Source organism: Varroa destructor, unplaced genomic scaffold (genome assembly GCF_002443255.2).
Source record: "Varroa destructor unplaced genomic scaffold, Vdes_3.0 BEIS01000007.1, whole genome shotgun sequence".
NCBI lineage: Eukaryota > Metazoa > Arthropoda > Arachnida > Mesostigmata > Varroidae > Varroa > Varroa destructor.
Genome location: NW_019211460.1, coordinates 22946544 through 22966714, shown reverse-complemented (window position 1 = coordinate 22966714; position 20171 = coordinate 22946544). Strand labels below are relative to the sequence as shown.

The window sequence follows — 20171 nt, the reverse complement described above, 5'->3', positions numbered from 1 at the left end:
GAATTCCATTAATTGCTTGCTTGAACTTGATTAATTGTTTTCTATTCGAACGCTAGTATTACTGACATAGTACTTATTTATGATCAGCTGCAATGGACTTACATTGCATGGACCACACTTAACTCTACGCTCAAGTTCCCGGTGTCTAGATGACAAAGGTAAGACCACTTTCTTTTTGACACGATTGTTTGTACAACTTTTCAGACGAATCCATTCGTTGACATCATTAAGTGCACATGATACCTGCCCTGGGCTGCATATACGAGCGCGAATCAGCGATTGACATTTGGCTGTACAATAATGTGTACAAAAGAATAAACCGTTTACTTTAACCGTTCATCACTTATCGTTCACCTGATTTTCATCCTCATTGCCTCCGCTTCAAGATGCGTGTGTTTCCTTGAGCTCAGCATCGCCGGCGTCGTTATAGCACGACGTATCACAGAGGAAATAGACACGTAAGCAGAGCGGAAGGGCGACGCGAACGAACGTCTTTTTTTTTCAAGTATTGCCGGCATCTGCTCATATATAAAGGCTTCATTATAATGCGTTGTGCTGAGTCTGCAATGATCGTTCCAGTTGATGCCCACGTTGGTGTCCGTATGACCCTTAAAGGGCGGAGGATCTCTTTTTACATCGTCGTTATTTGGCAGGGGCAGCATTCGAAGATACCCCGATTCGAACGATTTTCCTCCGTTAGGGGGAGAACAGCAACGCACACATGCTTTGCTGCTGAGCCCCCCTTCCTCCCCCCGAAATGTGAGTTCACGGCAGGATGCAAAGGGCGTTATTTGTCAGCTAAAACTAGTCCTGTAATATGTTTCATAATTAACAGGTGCCGCCACAGATCATCCAATGGGACGAATAACCGTACCAATGTACTTTAGAATTACATAAAGAAGCCTGCGTTGTTTTGCGCTGGTCTGCCATTAGCACGAACGATTGGCGTATGTAGAATAGCTGGACGTCGACTCAGCTAGACTTTGCTTAATATATACTCATATTGAAAGGAGAATCAGGAGTACAGAGAGATAGAGAATTGGGAAGACTAAAGCTATGCATTGCGTCCGTGTATGTGTATCCTTCTTTGATCTCATAAAAATAGGCACGTGGTACGTTGCGAAGGAACGTGCAGCTGCGCCTTGGAAAAGGTATACAGTATCGAACTAATTCATTCGAAAATTTCCATTGAATCTAAAACAAGCTTGTTCATTAACTTGCCTTTGCACATTGGTACATATTTTCATAGATAATGATATTTTACCATTTACCGGTTACCCACTACGAATACATCCTTTGTTAGCAATAAAATATACTACTTTCACCCATTTCGGCGCAGGTATGCTCGTGATATTACAGTAGTAATGGAAGCAAACAAAAAGGTAGATTTCATGTAGTATATAGGCCAAGAGTGACGCCTAACAAGCGTCGAGGCAAGCCCCGATATATGCCACTTTAGAGATGCGACAGCGTCCAACGACGCCACAGGGGTAGTGTGCAGCTAACAGTAAAATGGAGCCAGCAAATACAAGCTCCTTTAAGGTCAATCTTTGATGTAGAAGGTAACGACGCATGCAAAACCTAAGCGAAACCTTGTTCAGACGCCCAGTCCGATTCGAGTACCACCTAATGGTGAAGTAGAAAATTGATTGCGTCATTCTATCCTAGATTTTCTGTTGATCTCTTGCTTGAAGTATGTAGTACTGTTTAACGAAATTCAATCATGTTTCTGCTTAAGTGGTGTTGTAGAACGTAACAGCGATAACATTGTTTGTTAGTGATAGATTCACTATAGTGATAAAATTATCGAGGCTAAAAGAAGCTAAGCTTACCATTCCGCACGAAGTCTCGCTATGATTGTTCAAATATGCTCCTTTGAGGTCAACTATTTTTTTGCCCTCCTTTTTGTTATAGGTAGATCTCTACCAATATTGCACCTCTCTTATAGTTATATATATAACTCACGTGCAATTATTATTAAATAAACACTTACAGAAGGCACGCACATTATATATACGTAAAGGATGCTTCACCGAACAGATGAATGACAGTATGCAAAAAAGTACAGACCGTTCACTCATATGCAGGTAAACCAGGATGCATGTGGACGAGAAGTGCGGTCGTGCCAATGTTTGGTACAAATGATCTTGACAACGCCTGCTACGTCGGCGTGTAGATACAACCCAACCTTGAGAATCTATTTAATAACAGGAGTTTATCGTTTTTGATCCGGCCTTGTAAATCATCTTAGTATTCTGTGGGTAAATAAATTAAAAACGATTAATTTCAGTGGAGAAAGCGGCTATCGTATTATGCAGATAAGCAGGTCTGAGACTTCGCAAGGTTCGCATAGGTCAAACAGCCTTGTCTTGTGGCATCGTCCAAGTAGTTTATGTTGACTTTGTGCATTGAGCGTGTTTAATTATCAAATTCATTGAACTTTACGAAAAGAACCATGCGAGAGAGTGAAGATCGTATTCAATGTCGAGAAGAGACTTTACCCTTTGCTAAAGCTATGGGTTTTCACCTTTGACGGTATACGATACCGAATGGGGACGACCCTTGCACCAAGTTATATCGACTCGGAGACGCAAATAGAGCTTTTCGTCATCAAATTTCTCGTAAATGATTACCGTGTCTTACTGGACATGACAAATCTAATATTTTCCAAAGGTGGCGAAACCCGCCCTATTTAGCCTTCCTGATATAGCTGAACAATATTGTAGTACAAAATATATTTTTTCTACATGCTTTCCATCATAAGCGCCTCTTTTGATCCAAATGCAAATTATTTTTTATGGCAAAGTTATAATTTTCGTTCTTGAATTAAGTCCAGAATACGTATTTGTAAAATGTACGGGCTTCTTCCTATCTGCTGCGTTGGAAACCTCTCTGATAACTTTGCGTCCTTAAAATACGACTCCAGCTATCGTCAAATTGATCATTCTGGGTAAATGCATCGCGGGTATTATGACCACTGCTGGAAAATACTATAACGTGTGTTAGCAGCAAAACTAAGCAAGACATACGCCGGGCAACAATGTTGGTTACCAACTGCGACCGGACAGAGAAAACATATACCGCTTGGCCGCACAGGATTCGAATACCTTTGAGCTCATCAGGTACGTTTGCCCCGGAACAGAAAGTAGATGAGGCTCTATTTTTTTTTTAGGAATAGCTAGCTGTCTCTTCCCCAGTGGCGCATTTCTAATTCAAATGTAAACCATTTCGTAACGTTGATTTCATAGAGAAGCAGAGATAGTACTCTATAAATCCACTGTTTTAGACCTACTGTCGCATTTTAGTCTCTTGCAAGCCTTTTTCGCCCTTCGAGAGAATGAGTGACGACGACATTGTTGGCTACGCGTCTACGCAAGCTGCGGAAATCAAGGTTGTACCGGCCAGTTATTTGGTGTTTTTATTCGATTTGGTTAACTGCGACGGTGTACGCTCCCAAGCTGGAGTCACTGAGTAATAATTTCAATTGGGGATTTCGCTACGAGGCACTGCCCAAAGATTATGGCGCGTGTTGCTAATATAATTGTGTATTATGCAATACTTGTAAAAAAATAGCGTGTTTTCTGAAGCAGATATATTGTTTCAATGAAGACATAAGTAATTATAGTACAAAGCTAAAAAAATACTAGCTTTTGTAGGTTGCCATCAAAATGCACTAGAAAACTTCTTGATTTTTCTCGATCAACATCAATATTTAGTCTAGTGACGTACGGGCACCCGCAATTCCAGTTGATATCATGATACCAAAGCATATCAGTGGCGAATCACAGCTAAATCCATACGTATATCCATTTCTTTCCTTCCTTCCACATTTTGCCTTTGGCAGGTTCTATTAAATTATTGATTGGAAACAGTCTGGAGTTGGACAATGCACCAGGATCGAGACACGGCAGGCTACGAAGTGGCCACTAACCATTGTTTTTCATTGTCAACGAGACTCCGTCGTTGTCTCTAGCCCAGGAGCAATGTTCTTTACCCTCAAATCTGGCTCTTGACCTCGTTTGCCAGCGTCCCTTTCAGCCCACAGTATTGCTTTTTGTATTCCATGACACCATAGACGCCTCAGTGTCGACTGCTACTAGGACCGGCAGTGCCTTCGTCGTGTAATTCCACTCAGATCTGGCCCAGAGCCAGGTCAAGCCTGGTGAGGGTCAGCTAGCCCGGAAGCCACGTACAGTGTCACCAAGCTATTCGATTGCCCATCCATTCCCACTCTGCTTGTTGGCTTGCCTCGCTCTTCCGTCTCTGTCCTTTGACTGGCAAGAAAAGGTAAGCCAGGATTTGTTTTAAAATCTTTCCAGGCAGTTTTCTTGCTGCCCACTGATGCTTGCAGCTGAATTCAAAATGGACCACGCACCAGCGTGTATCCTAGTTCGCGCTACGAGGTCCTGAACAGGGACAGTGGTTAAGGAGAAGCCATAGATGAGCTCGTTCGCTTGTTTTAGGTTAAGGCGCACGGTGGCTTTTCAGCTGATCAAAACACAGCACAGGATAGGTCGGCTGGACCTGCGCTGAGCTGCCAACTTCTGTGCTTTCCAGAGCAGGACCCGTCGCACATCTAAAAGCTATCTAAAGCGGACGAATTCGTGGGGTTGAACACAAAGTTCGACGTGGACTACGGCAGTCGCTATATTTCTAAAGCGGTAAGTAGCTCGGCAAGATACACGAAATGGCGGACTGTGCTGCAATTAAGTGAGAGAATAAGATACAGTATTGAGGATAGATGAAATATAGTATGACTAGATTGTCAACGAGAAAAGAAAGCAAAAAGGGTAAATGAAGTAACCCAAAAGCAATATAAAATGAAATACATAAAACTTGAAATAAGTTAAGTATCAGTCTTGTAAAGCTAACTGCACGCACATGTGAAAGTTGACTCAAGCCGACATTTTGAAGCATTTGTCTGAATAATGGATGTGCGCGAGATTAAGGACTCCATGGCAGAAACGAAGCTTGTCATGTCTGAACTGCATTATTTGGTAGCATACTAATTCACTAATTTATTCTATGCCTACTCACTCCGGTGGCCAAATCGTTAACATGGATGGAATCGTTTCAGGATGCGACAATTCTCCGTCGATCCTCAACGCGTCCTCCTCACTCAGTAAGTTGTAGTTTGTAATTTATTTAAAACGTTAAACAAATTCCAAGACTAAAACGGGACTGTAGAAAGAGAAGGCATATGGATGATAGGCATAGAGAGACCAACCGGTTCAATTACCTTCGTCCAACCTTCCTTTCTTTATGTACCAACCTGCTGTTTACCTGCGTGTTTTCTCGCATGGACAAGGTCGAGGCTCCCCAGGTACCTGTGCGGTACGTTCTCAACCACGATTTATTAACCTACGCCGAAGTTTGTCCCCACCAAAACGGAACCAGGAACGAAGCCAGGGACGCAGATTCGTTTCCGTATAATACGAAAACCCGTACCATCCAGTTTCGAACTAATGAAGACGCTCACCGTCCCACACGAACAAGCTCTTGGGCAACTTATGGGTTAAACTGGAAACAACTGTTTGGCTAACAATTGCCGCAGATTCCGTTCGCACGCAGCCTCTGCCCGATGGCAATTGAAGTTGCGACAATAAGACTTTGCTTGCTGCATGACAAACCTCAAATGGCCTGCGGCTTTTGTTGCTGCACCTTGACCTTGACGAACTCGCAGATCGTTGTTGACATCGTCGCCTTCATCGGAGAGCAACGAGAGGGCTCAAAGAGATGAACGGACTACACGAGCGCGGTGACTAGGCCGTCAGACTTCTGTGGGGCAGGCTACCATGCCGACCGCTAACATGGCTGCCAACTATGGCCGGTTCCGTCTATGACGTCTGCTTTCAGCAAACACCATGAAGAATTAGTTCCAATTCAACGCGTGCCATGGCCGAACTTTCGAACATTGTTTAGTGTTTGGGCTACAGACTGCTCAACGCGATTAGACGAACAGATCCAAAGGCTGTGGTCGACGCGGGGACAGGGCATGTGCCCCCATTCCTGCATATTTTACAATTATCGTCTATATGTTCCGCGATAAAATAATATAGAACTCTGGTGAACTTCATTTATTAGACGAGCGCGGGCCACGCAAGAGCGGACCTGTTAGTGTATCACATATGTCTAGGCCCGTATATAGAAAGGTACGAAAATACCACCAAATAGGGATAGAATCCTAAATTGCAACTTCCAGTAACATTATTTTTACAGTGGCTGTACACACCAGGGTCTGATTTAACGGGAGCACTTTGTCATATAATACAAGTAGTAAAATCTACAGTTTTCCATGCTGGTACAGCGTTGACGTGTTGGGCTGCCAAACTTCAGAGGGATGTGAGACGGTCTAGATTTGAACCTAGAGATAAACGTAGTTCGTTTCGTATCGGGAGATATCGACTTAAAGCAATGTTTAACAGCAACCTCGTACTAGAATTCTACAGCAAATTATTTATGGCCTCTGTTGCCTTTCTACCGATTAAAGAGCCGCTAGACTAGCGATATTGGTAGCGATAATGGTTTGCCCACATCAAGCAGAAAAACGAGATCACCTGTGATGGGTACGCGGATCTAATGAAGGTTGTACATAATGCAATGTCGTATTAATTATAATTAGTAATTATATATGGATATAGCAGCCCAAATTCACTCAAGTTATTACCATCATATCGAACATTATCCATAAAAATGAGAAGCTTAGTACATACTTAAATTGAGGCACATCTGAACTGGCTTCTACTCAACTATTTGCTATTCGTGAGTTCCTAGTTTGGATCCGTATGATGCGATGCTAACGCAATTGTCCCTATGAGAAATTACCAATACACCTATTTTCGATATACTTTCCGGAGCGGTTTTTCTTTGTCGTCTTTATTTTCTCTTAGAAATTCAATTAGTAAAAGCTAATTTTCAATACCCGATTCAAATGTAAACATGCAGATTTCGGTGGGCTTGGCACAATTCGTTATCTCGCTTGCGAATCTATAGGCCTTTTTTATTTTGATTAAACACCGAAGCGTGCAAGTTGCTTTAAGAGCCTCCGAGCCGCTATTACCAAATGTATTTTTCACGCATCCGTTCATTTTAGCTAACCAGATTTGCAACTCCAAAGACTGTTAACTTTAGGAACAACGCGAGCTGATCCTAATCCGCGGTACTAGTCGGCTTCGCTAGAGAAAACTCAAACCGGTTGCCCTAACTCGGCATAGGCATAACTTTATTACTTGGTAATAACATCATTATTATAGAACCCTTTGGATACATATTGAAAATATACCCTATACGAAACGAACATTACAAGTACACATACACAGGGTTCGCGTCATGCTGGCTGGTCGGCCAGAGACGACTGTGCTACCAGACTGTGCAATTCGAAATAATGGTGCATACGATACCATTCGTTTGATCAACGCTTGGATATCGACTAATGGGAACGAACGAGCGGAGTCGACCTATCATTATATTGCGGACGCCCCCTCTGTCGACGTATAGAGAAGGTAAATATAAATTGCCGGCGTCATCGATGGTTACCCAAAAAGGCGCGGCGCCTTTTTCGTTTCTGTTCATTGTTTCACAGGCTGTTTCAAAATCGAAAGTAGGTCCGAGCTCAGCCATTTATACTGTATAAAGATTTAGACCCCTTGGGCAGATAAGCCAAACAGCTGGGCATCAGGAGCTTCAGGAAATTCGAAGGGATGAGGTTGAGCTAGCCTGAAGTGCCTTCCGTCGCATGTGTATCGTATTCAATAGGATGCGGTGTGGGCCTGCGCGGCCGCACGACTCGACTGCGCATGCTATTCGTGTTGGTGACTTGCGAATAGAGCCCAGAACATTAGGTGGGTAAATGCTTAAGAAACAACTAAAAAGACACTCAGAAAGATGAATAAAAAAAGTAACGTTCCAAAAAAGGATTTCTACTTTAATGAACATAGAGTTTTTATGGATTAATTAAGCACATACACTGACACAAATGCTAATAGGCAAAGGCCAACGGTAAGCAGAGGCCAGTTGTACTGGTAAAACAAAGGTGCTATGTATTCGTATAAAAAAGTTTGCTATTAAATAGCAAAACTTTTTCAAGAGGTACAACGAAATACAAAAGCTCAGCTTCTTATATCATTAACACCTAAACTGAAAGTCATCTCGAGGTTTTTGTAGGTTGCTAATCACATTGGATGTTTACCTTGTGTATATAGATATATAAGTATCGTAAGGCAGAACTTATTTGGAGAATTGTTAACAGGATCACTCCTACATCATGGATAAATAAACGGTAAACGGTAATTCTTCTAGTTATTCTTCTCAAAACTAAGATCTCTCCGGGCTAATACCCTCACTAAAGACTGCCTGTTCGTAACGCAAGGTTATTTTTTAGGCTCCAGTTAAGGTCATATATCAATAGCGTTATGATATAATGGTAATAATAACAGGATATTTTGATACTACAACATATCTGGCTTCCACTTGTTAGCACGAATGGAGACACCCTTATGCCGAATGAATCTCTTCCGAATGAACAATCCTCTGCATTGTTACGTTTCTATTATATTATACATTCATTTGACTCTTGGCGAAAAGTGAAAGGTATGCAAATTACTTTGTGCTTGAAAGTCGCTATGGAAACGCCGCCAACGAAAGTTCTTTGGTGTCGGATGGCAATGAAAAGAAATAGACAGAGAAGGTAATTTCATTTACCTCTCACATTCAATTAAGTCATGGTAGCGGTAACAGTAGCATTTGGAGTGGGGGTAAAGAAGGCAAGTCGTACCCCCTGGCTATGCTGACTGAGGTAGATCACTCAGTTGCCATTCAACGTTTATCAGGGTTACAATCCCAAATCACCTAATATATATTCTACTCTAATACTGCTATCCGTTTGCTTAAAAGGCCTACTAGAAGCGACTACTAAGGGACGAAGAGGACAGGCACGAATAAGCAGAAGGCCTCGCTGTACTAGTAAAGGGACATGAAAGGGGGGTACGAGCTGGAAATGAGGCGGTCTATTGGAGAAACCGATCGGACCTGTATGCATAGCTGCGTATAACAAACAGTAGTGTACGAAAATTAGCGGATGAGAATGTAGGTAGAGAGGTACCCTTATGGATCTTGGCGCGAACGTTTTGCCAAGGAGTAGCCAGTCAAGCTTTTTAAACTGTTCAATGGTGCCGTATTTGTTTGCCAACCGTAAGCACACCGGATTAGTCCTGGTCCGTAGGAACACTTTGCTCTTCTACTAACAATTAAAACCGGGGGAGAAGCGTCGAATATGGTAATTTTTTTTCTTGCTCAGTCTCTTTAAATTGCTTGTGTTAAGCCCCCCTACCATGACAGGCCGTTGGAACAGTGGTAAAAGAGCAGTATCAAAGCCTGTCATAGAGTCAGCTGTTTAAAAAAGGCTGTTGTACAGCTCTCTTGAGTCTATAAACGAGCAGGGATCAGTTAAAAAAGCATCGAGCAGTCTGATGTTTAACTCTTTCTAGCTAAAAAAAAATCTCTGTGTCATTGGTCTATGTTAAATAGTCAAACCACACCAATAACCATACTTGCTCCAGGGTTTCGTGGGTTAGGGTACCAGAATACCTTGAATACTGCATGATGTATTTTGCCTTAGCCTCTTTAAAAATGATACGCAGGTTAGCTACTACAGATTCCCCTAATGATAGACAACGCGTTTGTTTACTGAACTCGACGACACGCGAGGTGGTCTAGGTTTTAAACTGGACAAAAGTGCACTTCGTTTGTAGTTGGGGGCCACTTATCTAAAGCCATGTTTAACAGCAGTTCCGGTCATAAAACCTCAATAACACATGACAATATCAAATACAAAAATCAGCGATCTGGGACGAAGAGCTCTATAGCTCTACAAAAACATGCCTTCTATGGCGGCTATGCGTCTTCTTGATTCGTAGGTAGTCATAAATAGATTGTCTGTAATTGTATTCCTTCTTGCTTTATATTCAAGTGAGATGGCTACTAGGAATAAACACCTAACTTTAGTTATCAGAAGAAGCAATCAGTATGTACATATCTGTAAATACTCAAAGATAGCTAGAAGTCTCCAGATATTTACACCCGTTTTGCGATACTCACATCATAAGGATCTACTTCACAAATAACGATAGAAATACGTAACCCTATATTTACCAATATTTAACTTTGATTAAGTTTTCCTCATATTTATTTAAGAGTGTAGACACTCTTCACAGAGGAGTCGATAAGATTGCACGAACTATGGAAAACGTCTGTGAAAATGTATTTCAACTTTCCATGAACGTTGTTAACCCACTTTTTCTATTGAGCCTCGATGCACTAACATATACTACGATTGTGGTCATGTAGGTCCATCAGCCCAGTTTCTCAATTGAAGCAACAGCCTCTGCTTTTGAGTTCTTTCTAAATGCTTTAACTCGAATGGCGCTTCAAGTGCCTAGAGCAAAGCCTGAATGAATACTTCGTTCCTTTCCGAAGAAAACTGACATAAATTAAATTTACAAAATATAAGAAGATAATTCTGTCCCTTGCAAAAATTACCTTTCTCGTGTAAGGTTTGTCCATACAACAAAATGCAAAATGTTCCAAGAGCATGACAAACCAATATAAAGAATTATTTTTTTGTAATTCAATCTTCTTTATCGATATTTTACCTAATAGATATTTTAAATCGCACAATTAAGAACTCATACGAAGTTACTCTGAAAATGAAAGGTTCACGTATCATCTCATGTATTCAGTGGTGTCTCAACAATTGATCTTCAAGAATTTTCACGGTTTCTAAAAGCAGGAGAAGAAACAACAACCCAATTCTCAAAAAAGGTAAGGTAGCACTCTGTTCACTATATATCACTGATAAAAGCCTTATTTAGAACGTATCGATGCCAGAGACATGTAGTTTGAATCACAATATGTTATTAGATATGCTTGAAGCTCCGATGCCTTCTGATATATTATCCATAGCTAATGTCAAAACAGACGCCTCGTTATAGTCTCGATAATTGTTTTGCTCGGATCATCTAGTCCGTTACGTTTTGGGTAACAGGTTGTATGACGTTGCGGCGCTCTGTACAGCCTGGTGTCTAGACCGCTCGAAAAATAGCCGCCTTTATTCTACCTTTGATTGAAAATCACTTGCGGTAACAGCCATTTCGTTATCCCTTAAGTAGCGTAGGGGAGCACGGCCAGGAACGCCCCAGCTTCCAAAAGGTCAATTGTCATTCATTCTGCCTTTCGCTGTAGCCAGCGTCCACGGGGCTCTTGCTCTTCAAACTGTTTCTGATGGGCGACTTCCCTATAGAGACGGAAATAACCACTTTCTTGAATCCGCTGGTCTCCAAAGCCACGTATCTGAAGGCCTTTCCAGCTAGCGTCATTGCTGTTGTTGCTATTATTGCTGTTGTTGTTCCTGCTGTTGTTGCTCTGTACTGGGAAACGTGCTGGCTCGTCAAAAAACACCAGAATGTAAGCCCAACTCTGGCATGGACTGGTAATTGGCCAATTTAACTGCGATCTGTAAAGAACATCAGACAGAAAAGACTTACTTATTTCCTTGGAGACCCAGACGAACTCATTCATTGGAGAAACTAAACTTTGCTGGGATTAGTCGGATCGGAATCTCCATACCACGTAAACGTGTGTCTGTCCAGGGCTGATAGGGATAAATGTTTAATAGGTAAATCATTGAAATGAAAGGCTTTCATATCACTGGAATACTCAAATATTTTTTGTTTAGATCATATAAACCGCTTGTTTGTCTTATTCCAAGCATTATTCATAGCTACTGATGCACAACAGAGTTCAGCGCTACTTATCGTCAACATACCATAGAAAAATTGTTTCTCGTGATCAATGTATAATATTTGTCATGTTTCCTTTACTTTTTTTGCCGCAAACTAGCTGACTCTATTGAAATTAATAAAAATACTCCATGTTGCATGTATTTATAGCTGGTTTATATGGGTCGCTATGTCGGAGTATCAGACACCTCTCAGACACAAAGCAAGAACTTTACCTGGTCAAGAGTATTCAACCCATTTGTTTAGATAGGCGAACAGCTATCAGAAGACCTAAATAGTTAGTCTTAAGTTGTGCTGATGCGTCCGTGTGTGTGACCAAATATAACTAGCGTCAAAAAAGAGCAGCTTGATACTTCAAGTTCTTACATAATCATATTCTGCAGTAAGTTCACGAAAAGCATCGTATGATATAAATACGCTAGTCGAATGAGACGTATTAAATCGAAACGAAAATAGAACAAAGAAAGTGATTCTAAAATCCCTATTGAGACCGAGTGATATGGTGGGCACCTGACAGCAAGTAAAGGGACCTACGTGATCCTGCATTAATAAAGCAGAAACGTCCTGATCTACCAATGCAATTTCTAATTTTGTTGTCACCTGTAACGCTGTGACACCAACATACATAGTAACAACTATCATAAAATACATAAGACAATAATTTCATTGAATAACGAAGGCGTCTTTAGATGAAGCAAACTAGAATTTTTTTATTGTGTGCGACTACTTCCAAAGCAAATGCACGGCCACCGTGGCTCTGTTGCATATATAAATGAGGGGTAGATACTAAGGGTACAAGTTGGGCACGGGCGAACATTAACGCTAAAGTCAATCGTGAATTCTGATATCGACCCTATTGATAATACATAAATCGAAGAGTTGCAAGGGATACAAATAGAAGGATGAAGAATGATGGTCGCGCTACCTTTTAAGCGGCGAAAAAAGTAACACCCAGCGAGCGCAGCGGCAGACAGATCGCCCCGCGTACCCTACGCTTTCATGAATTCAGTTCATATCTGTGTACATGGTGACGTCTGAAAGTAGTTTAGATGTCAGACACGTTACTTTACTTGAATAAATGCGGAATAAGTACAATCCGCTCACACGAAGAGGCTCATGTCGTTGTCCAAACAATAACGCTAGCTTATAAACATAAGGAATCGGTGGCCTGTCTCTTTATCAAAATATGGTCGAACCCTGATCTACTCCAGGGCCCACTAAGCGTAAACTGGTAATCCCGGTTCGTGTGGAGCTTCTCGGCTCGCTTTGTCGTCCAGCAGGACGCCCTAATCATTTCACAACATCGTTAAGACAGCACGGGCTATTTCAGGGCCTGACCCCTTTGCAATTCTTCGTCGCTTGCGGATGTTTCCCATCGAAACACAGTTATCATCAGTTTGGCGATAGGTTCGAATAGGTAACTCAAATCCTCACTAAGTGGTGTGTTGTATCGCTGTTACAGCGTCGCGTTTCCGATTTCAAAAATGGCGTTCATCGTCAACGTTACAAAGATGAAACCATAAGGTAGATGTTCCGATCGAATTACTTCATAGGTTCAAGGCTGTGTTGCTTAGCCGCGCAAGTTCATGGCTGCGTCAACGTCAAAGACCTTTCAAGCGCCATCATGGGCGATCGTATCCTCGTTTGGGGAACGTCAGTTTTGTTGCGGCGTTTCTGCTAACAGCCAAAGGCATCCCAAAAGGTCGTTCCAGGGTTCCAGTTGGGGTAAGTATTAAAGTGGTGCGTCGCGCCTTATAGCTACCGCTTGCGTGGCGTACGAGTACAACCTGTTACGGCTAAATCATTGGGTGTGGAACTGAGATGAGGGCATCCTGCTCGGCGGTGTTGGCCGCGTGACACGAGCTAAATTTGGGCGATTGTCATAACATTTGAAGTATTCAAGGTAGGGGTTTTTAGGGTAGAGCGCAAAGCCTGATAGAGTCGATCCGACCAGCAAGTACCGGCGTGGTATATATACGGTACTCACACTGCCGCCTTTCTAATATGAGTTCGACCCTTTCCGGGTTGCTTCTTCGGGTCGATTCTGAGAACCATCAATAAGGCTGCGACTCTTTTCTCTACCAGAGGATTGGGTACCTCTGAGAAAAACTCACACAACAGTCAGATATATGATTGTCTATGGCCGAGACATTTTTTTCGATACGATTGAATTTAGTGGTAGATTACTGAAGCATAATTGCGAACTTTCCGTCCATCGTATTGTGCCAAATCCCTGTATCGAACCGAGTTCTGCTTTACGCCGCTAGATTGTATTTCCACAAGAAGTATTTGATATGAGTTATTCTAAGATACGTTACATACTGTTTGTTTCGTGTTTATCTAAGTCGAGCAGATGAGCTTTGCGTATCGAAAAAAACCTAACCCATTTATCGATGCGAGTCGTAAGACCACTGTAGGCAATTTGGCCTTAAATTGGTTTCCGATTCACTGGGCACCCTTTCATACCACTGGGACTATTCGGTTCAAGCGATTAGCGCCATGCAGGTGCCTATCAGGTGTCCTAATTAATTGCCCTAACCCAGGCGTGCTTAAATAAAAAACATTTACAGAAATCCTTGATACATTTTAGAGTTGAAATGTAAGCCTCGAGTCCTTGCCTCTTTTATCAATAGTCGAAGCATCCGTATATATTGTGTGAAATTTACTAGCCGTGGCCTGCATCTCTGTGTGGACAATCTATGACTAAACTGCCATTGCTGATCGTCGCACGATATCGTTGACTCCTCTTCCCTCCATCCCTAGCTAGATGTCCATGCAACGCATTAAATTGCACCCGCCGTAAACTAGTCAACGAATAGCCATAGACACGATATGCGTGCCTTTTGTTATTTTATTTTTATATCTCTTATATGATTTTTTATTTTTTATTATCTCAAACGAAATTTAACTAATTACAATCTTTGTTTCTTCCAACTGTAAGAAGCTGAATTTTTTGACGTTTTTTTTTACAATAACGCCAACATGTATAATTTAGATTCTCTGCAGCAGGTAAGTATTATGTCGAGTCACTATATTTTCTCAATAGCGCTTCTCACAATCGAAGATGATCTTTCTAGAAACTTCTGAAAAGCTGCGAAAAAAAAATATCGAGGGATCGACATGATTAACGCAACACGGAAAATCTTAATTTCCTAAAGGAACTGTTTTAACCCAAACGTAAATGAGTTCTATTAAAAACGATGTTAAAAAGTGAAATTTTCTACGCTTAAAAATTGAAGTCTGTAACTGTTTAATGAACTAAGTGAAATTACGGCTTTGAAGCACTTCTGACGCAATTTACTCCGAGAATACAGACTGTCAGTGGTGAGGCAACGACATTAGTTAGGAGAGCTTGAGTTTTTCTTCTTCAAAGAAGTCCAATTTTTTTTTCATCGTAAAAATTGGTTGCGCAACGTGTAAGTACATTCAGCGCTTTTTAGGTAAAGGATTATGGAGTCGTTATACCCTTCCCCGGTCGTTGCCAGGTCGTATACCGCTCGTTTCGCATCGAATAGCGAGATAGAAAGCCATATCTCGGCACACTCTCTTATCTAAACGCCTGAGTAGTTAGATAAGAATTATCCCTTGGTGGCCAGAGTGGCCCGGTTTAAGTAAATAGTATATATATCATATATTTGAGAATGGCGTGAGTTTAATCTACAATCTATTTTACAGGATAAATACAGTTAACCGAAAGTGCCTTTCGAACCATACGCACACCCATACATGACAGATAAATAGAGCATTTTTTTTTCATATTTATCTCGAATAAGCACCGACTCATCTCTAGTAAACACCGTTTAACGTGCTACAGTCCCTTGAGCTAACAATAATAACATGTTGCTACATTGTTGCGGCACAGTAATACGTTCACGAACCGCAACATAAAATGTTTACGAAGCATTAAGTTGATCAATTCCGACTTATTTTATCCACCAGCCAACAGCCGGGTGTGATCGTACCGGTAAAAATGCGAGCTTTTTTAATTTCGATACGTTATGCCAGCCGGAGCACGCTACCCTATGCTATATTCCATGCTAACACTTCCGCTTTTTCTATAGACGAGTCAAGAATGTATCATGTAACAGGAAGCTGTTTCTCTTTAGACTCGTATGTCTATACCCAACAACTTGCTACACGTTCATGTGTACATCATGTCGTATTGAAAATTAAGGCTCTGCAACGCCTCGCGTTGGTCAGGGCGCGTGCTAGCTGGTCACATAAGCGATGGCTTTGCACGTAGCTCCCTCTACGGTTGTGTCACTCAGGTCTAGAGTGTCAGAGCCTCACATACTTCCGGAACCTGCAATCCTGAGCAGCCATCGTGGTGTACGCCTACTGATCTACTAAATGCCAGTTACAAACATGGTCCGAGACGAATGATGTCAGGCAGCTCGTATATTTGTTCACGTATATGGATTCAATGGGACGTTGCATTGAATGTATTTCACCCTTGGCTTGTTCGGAAAGAACTGACGGTCGTTGGCTTCCTCCGTGTTTGCTCGGCCTGAAGCTCCGGCACATCGCTGTGCTTTGGTCAGATGAAGTCTCAGCCGAGCCAAGTTAGGTTTGAACTTTATTTACTCCTGGTCTGTTCATCGAACGAATGTGCTGAAGGATAGAGCCGACCGTGCTTCGATCGAGTGAGATGACAAACGAAGTACCCAAGAGCTCAGGAGAAGAACAAAGTAACCGGCTTCAGCGCTGCCCCCACGATAGGCGTCAAGTGACGAAGCGAAAAGTCGCTTATCGGAGAAATTGATGAAATTCACCGAAGGTCATTTGAGCTTTTCGATGTTGGCTGTGTATGGACAAATTCCAGAAAGAAGATATCTTCTTGATTTTTCTACGAACGGTGGTATTATAGTTGTTTCGACAAAGTTTATATTGTGTTGGCACGGGCCGACGGCGTTGATCTGCCTGCTGTTCTCTAAATGCGTGTTGTCGCACAATGTGGCCTATTGACAGGGCCTCAGATCTGCCGTACTTGGATGCTTAGCCTAATAGTACAAGCAATTTTTCTCTGACGTGCTCCTAATACGTCATATCCACGTCGAAAGCCTTCTTATTCCTTTCGTCTGACGCGCAGATTAAATGTAGAAAACAATTCGAGTTCTATAAAAGATTTCTTCGTATTGTATCTGATCATAGAACGAAATGAAGCAGGCGTGGCGTACCATTAATATGCTTTAATAACTATTGAAAGACGAAATCAATGTCCTGTTGCCCTTTCTGATAGAGCCTACATTTAGCTGGCATTCAGTAGGCCAGATTATATGTCCGTTATTTTTAATGTCGTTTGCCTCGCTACGACTAAAACTGTAAGAACTCGATAAAAGAGTAGACAACTTTAAATGGCTTCCATATATACGTGGCTCACGGTGAGCGACGAGAAAAACTAAATTAAGCATAAGTGAGCGAAAGAAGAATAATTCTTATATATAGTAGAGAACGCAAACTTAGCTTGGCACGTCAATGAAAACGCATCTAAGGCGAAGCACTATTGAAGCGTCCTCTAGGAGAACAGCCTAGGAACGTAGACTATAGACCTCGCGAAGTTTCGAGTTATTAAATGGACTGGTTCGGCAGCACTGAAGTCGGTCTTAGCCACGGCCTCCATTTTCGATGGCCCCGATTTACATTTTTTCTGGCTGTCACATATTCCCCCGTCTCAACTAACCACCGCAGTCAGTGAAACATTTGCGAACGTGATGCTAATGTATACGCACTAGAGGGCGCCTACTACCCTAGCAAGCAACGAAGGGCTAGGCAATCATAGAAGTAAACGTCTTCTTTTTTCATTCCAACAAAGGGAGTCGAATCAAACAATAGTCATTTATATAGTCGAAGGCCTTCGTTGTCGCTTCTTTTTTTCGTTGTTCAATTAGTTCGAAATGGCCAGTAAAAGGAAACATCGTAGGAATTCTACTTGTAGTACTTGTTATCCTACGAGTTTAATTCACGGATTGCAACGGCGGTTGATTTCGATAAGTTGCTGCTTTAGGAAAAACAACAGAGGAACAGGATGCGAGAACCATCGACATGATGGAAAAAGGATACATACGAACCTGGGACGACCGTAATCATTTTACACAGCCACGCTCGAAATTTGCTTGTATGAAAATGTTTCTGCATTATTACACGATGATCGCTTTACTGCCTGTCTTCTGGATCTGTTTCGTGCCTATGACGTTTCGTGCAGTCCATTTAGTATCAAGACGATAGCAGTCACCCATCTATCTATATCGGACAGAAATGCTAATACATATAGTAGCGTTTCTGTTTGTTTCGAATTGCCTGATTAGAGTCTGTCCTCGTGTCTATGTCAGTATTTGCATTTTACGATGAATCGCTGCTACATAGGGTTGAGTTCAGCCGTACGATCTACTGCCTCCCTTGAGTTCAAAAACGGAGGTAGCGGCAGAAAGAGACCAGAGAATACACAGAGCGTAATCGTTGATGGAGACTTAACGTAAATGCGTTTTTGCCCATATGTGTGTCTATACGACCATAGTCGTAACTGCATCGAACGTCAGAGACGACCCTTAGCGTATGCAGTTTCGACAGATAGCACAATATACTGATCAAAATTTATGCGTAAGAAGCGTACTTATGTAAACCGAACAACCCCCGGTGACTGCACGATCCGCAACGGCGACACCCGCGTTCCGTCGGATTCGTGCAGATCCGGCCTGACGCAGTCCAAAACGGAGTTCCAGCCACGAGACAGAAGGGTGCACGGAAAGGGAAGCAGAGGTACCGCAATGACAGCCTCTGCTAGAGTCAGCGGGCAACAATCTTTCTGAAACAGTGGACCGCATCGAATAGACCCAGTAGACCTAAAAGAAAGATATTGCGGTAGAGTCACAGATAGTGGCCTTCAGGGGTGCAAGTGGCGGCGTCACTACATTGCCCACCCGATGAGCAAACGCAAATTCCAATGAACACACAGAGTAGACATGTAGATTGCGTGTCGAACGTAGCGCGAGTTATCAGTGAAATAAGCTCGTAAAATTGCTGCCTATTCAAACCCTGCCTGAGCTGTGGTTGGTTTTGTATGTCCGCCTGGTACTATTGTTGATGCCGATTTGACTGCCGATACGACTGTTGTTATCGCCCACTCAGTTCGGTCTGTTCGATTGTCAACCTATCAAAACAAAATATCAATCGTTATAATCTCGCTAACCTAAGAACCAGGCACGGTGATGTAATTTACCATTGTTCATTCGTGGTACTATAGATTGTATCAGGATAACCATTGTAAGATGCCGTTAGCAACGTCATAAGCTGCTCGACGTGGTGGTGTCTCGTAGTTGATTCGCCCTTGCATGAGCGCTGGAGCTTATTAATAGAAAGAACCTCCTCTAGGAGAACCCATAAAGCCTTTACATTTAGAAGGGCATTTTTCCTTTAGGCAATAAATATAGTCTACGAAGAATTGTCCGATATTCGCTGACAGCGTATAGTTAGCGTGTTTTACTAATAATCAGAAATCGGAGTGTATTTTGGTTAAGCTGACTTATAGTTTGTAGTTGTGGTCGAAACAAGGGTCGTCTTCAGAACCTCTCCATGTTTCCATGGTGCCTGCCTACGTCAGCCGGCGGAGTTCTGCTCTAGGATCAACGGGCTGATAGAGACTGTAGTCTTCAGTAATAGCCGGAGCTCAATATTCGGGAACAGCAGTTGATGTAAAGGCATGTTGTTCACAGAAACATTCGTGTCTACACTATCTGGAAGATATTTTAATTAATGATCGAACTATTTCTATTAGAGTTTGCGAAGATTAGATAGGGTCCTATTACACACCATCTTTGAGTGTTGCTAACAAACGACCTTGATATAGTAACATACTTCATACTGTAATAACGGTCGTGTAGACTGGGAGCGAAAAATATGACAATTCCGTTGCACATTTTCTCCTTTCAAAAAACTAGATCATGCATTTTAATACCTATTTGAGGCTAGCATGCCGTTTTGATATTATGGAGCACTTTCAGCCGGTTGCGCTTAAAGTTGGTACCCTTTTGTAGCAGTTCTTGCATAACTCAAAAAGGAATTTTGCTGGATTTGTCTCATATATGCAAACGGGAGCAGAGTGATCAATACTACCTGCCACCGTTTTCAAGTCATAGGGCTCGAATCATCTACGTGTTTAGCGCCTTCTGTTGCACACAGGTGAGTGTATTTGCTTCCATCGCTGAAACAGGTTTGAGTTTTGGGTACCTATATACAACCCAACTTGTCTCCTAAAAGATGTACTTTATGTTACATTTAAACCAGCGGTACACCCAGGAATCGTATAATTAATAAGGTTGCTGAAGCATTTATTGCAGACGAATTATCACAGGCGCATTTCTCGCCTGAGCCCAAATGGAA

At 42.1% G+C, this 20171-nt stretch overlaps 1 long non-coding RNA gene across 1 annotated transcript; it reads left to right on the top strand.

Moving 5' to 3' along the window:
• The first annotated feature begins 4476 nt into the window (after positions 1-4476).
• On the top strand, positions 4477-7982 carry LOC147754462 (uncharacterized). Its single transcript, XR_015317220.1, has 3 exons — positions 4477-4661; positions 5078-5122; positions 5309-7982. It is a non-coding gene; the product is annotated as an uncharacterized LOC147754462 (long non-coding RNA).
• The last annotated feature ends 12189 nt before the right edge of the window (positions 7983-20171 follow it).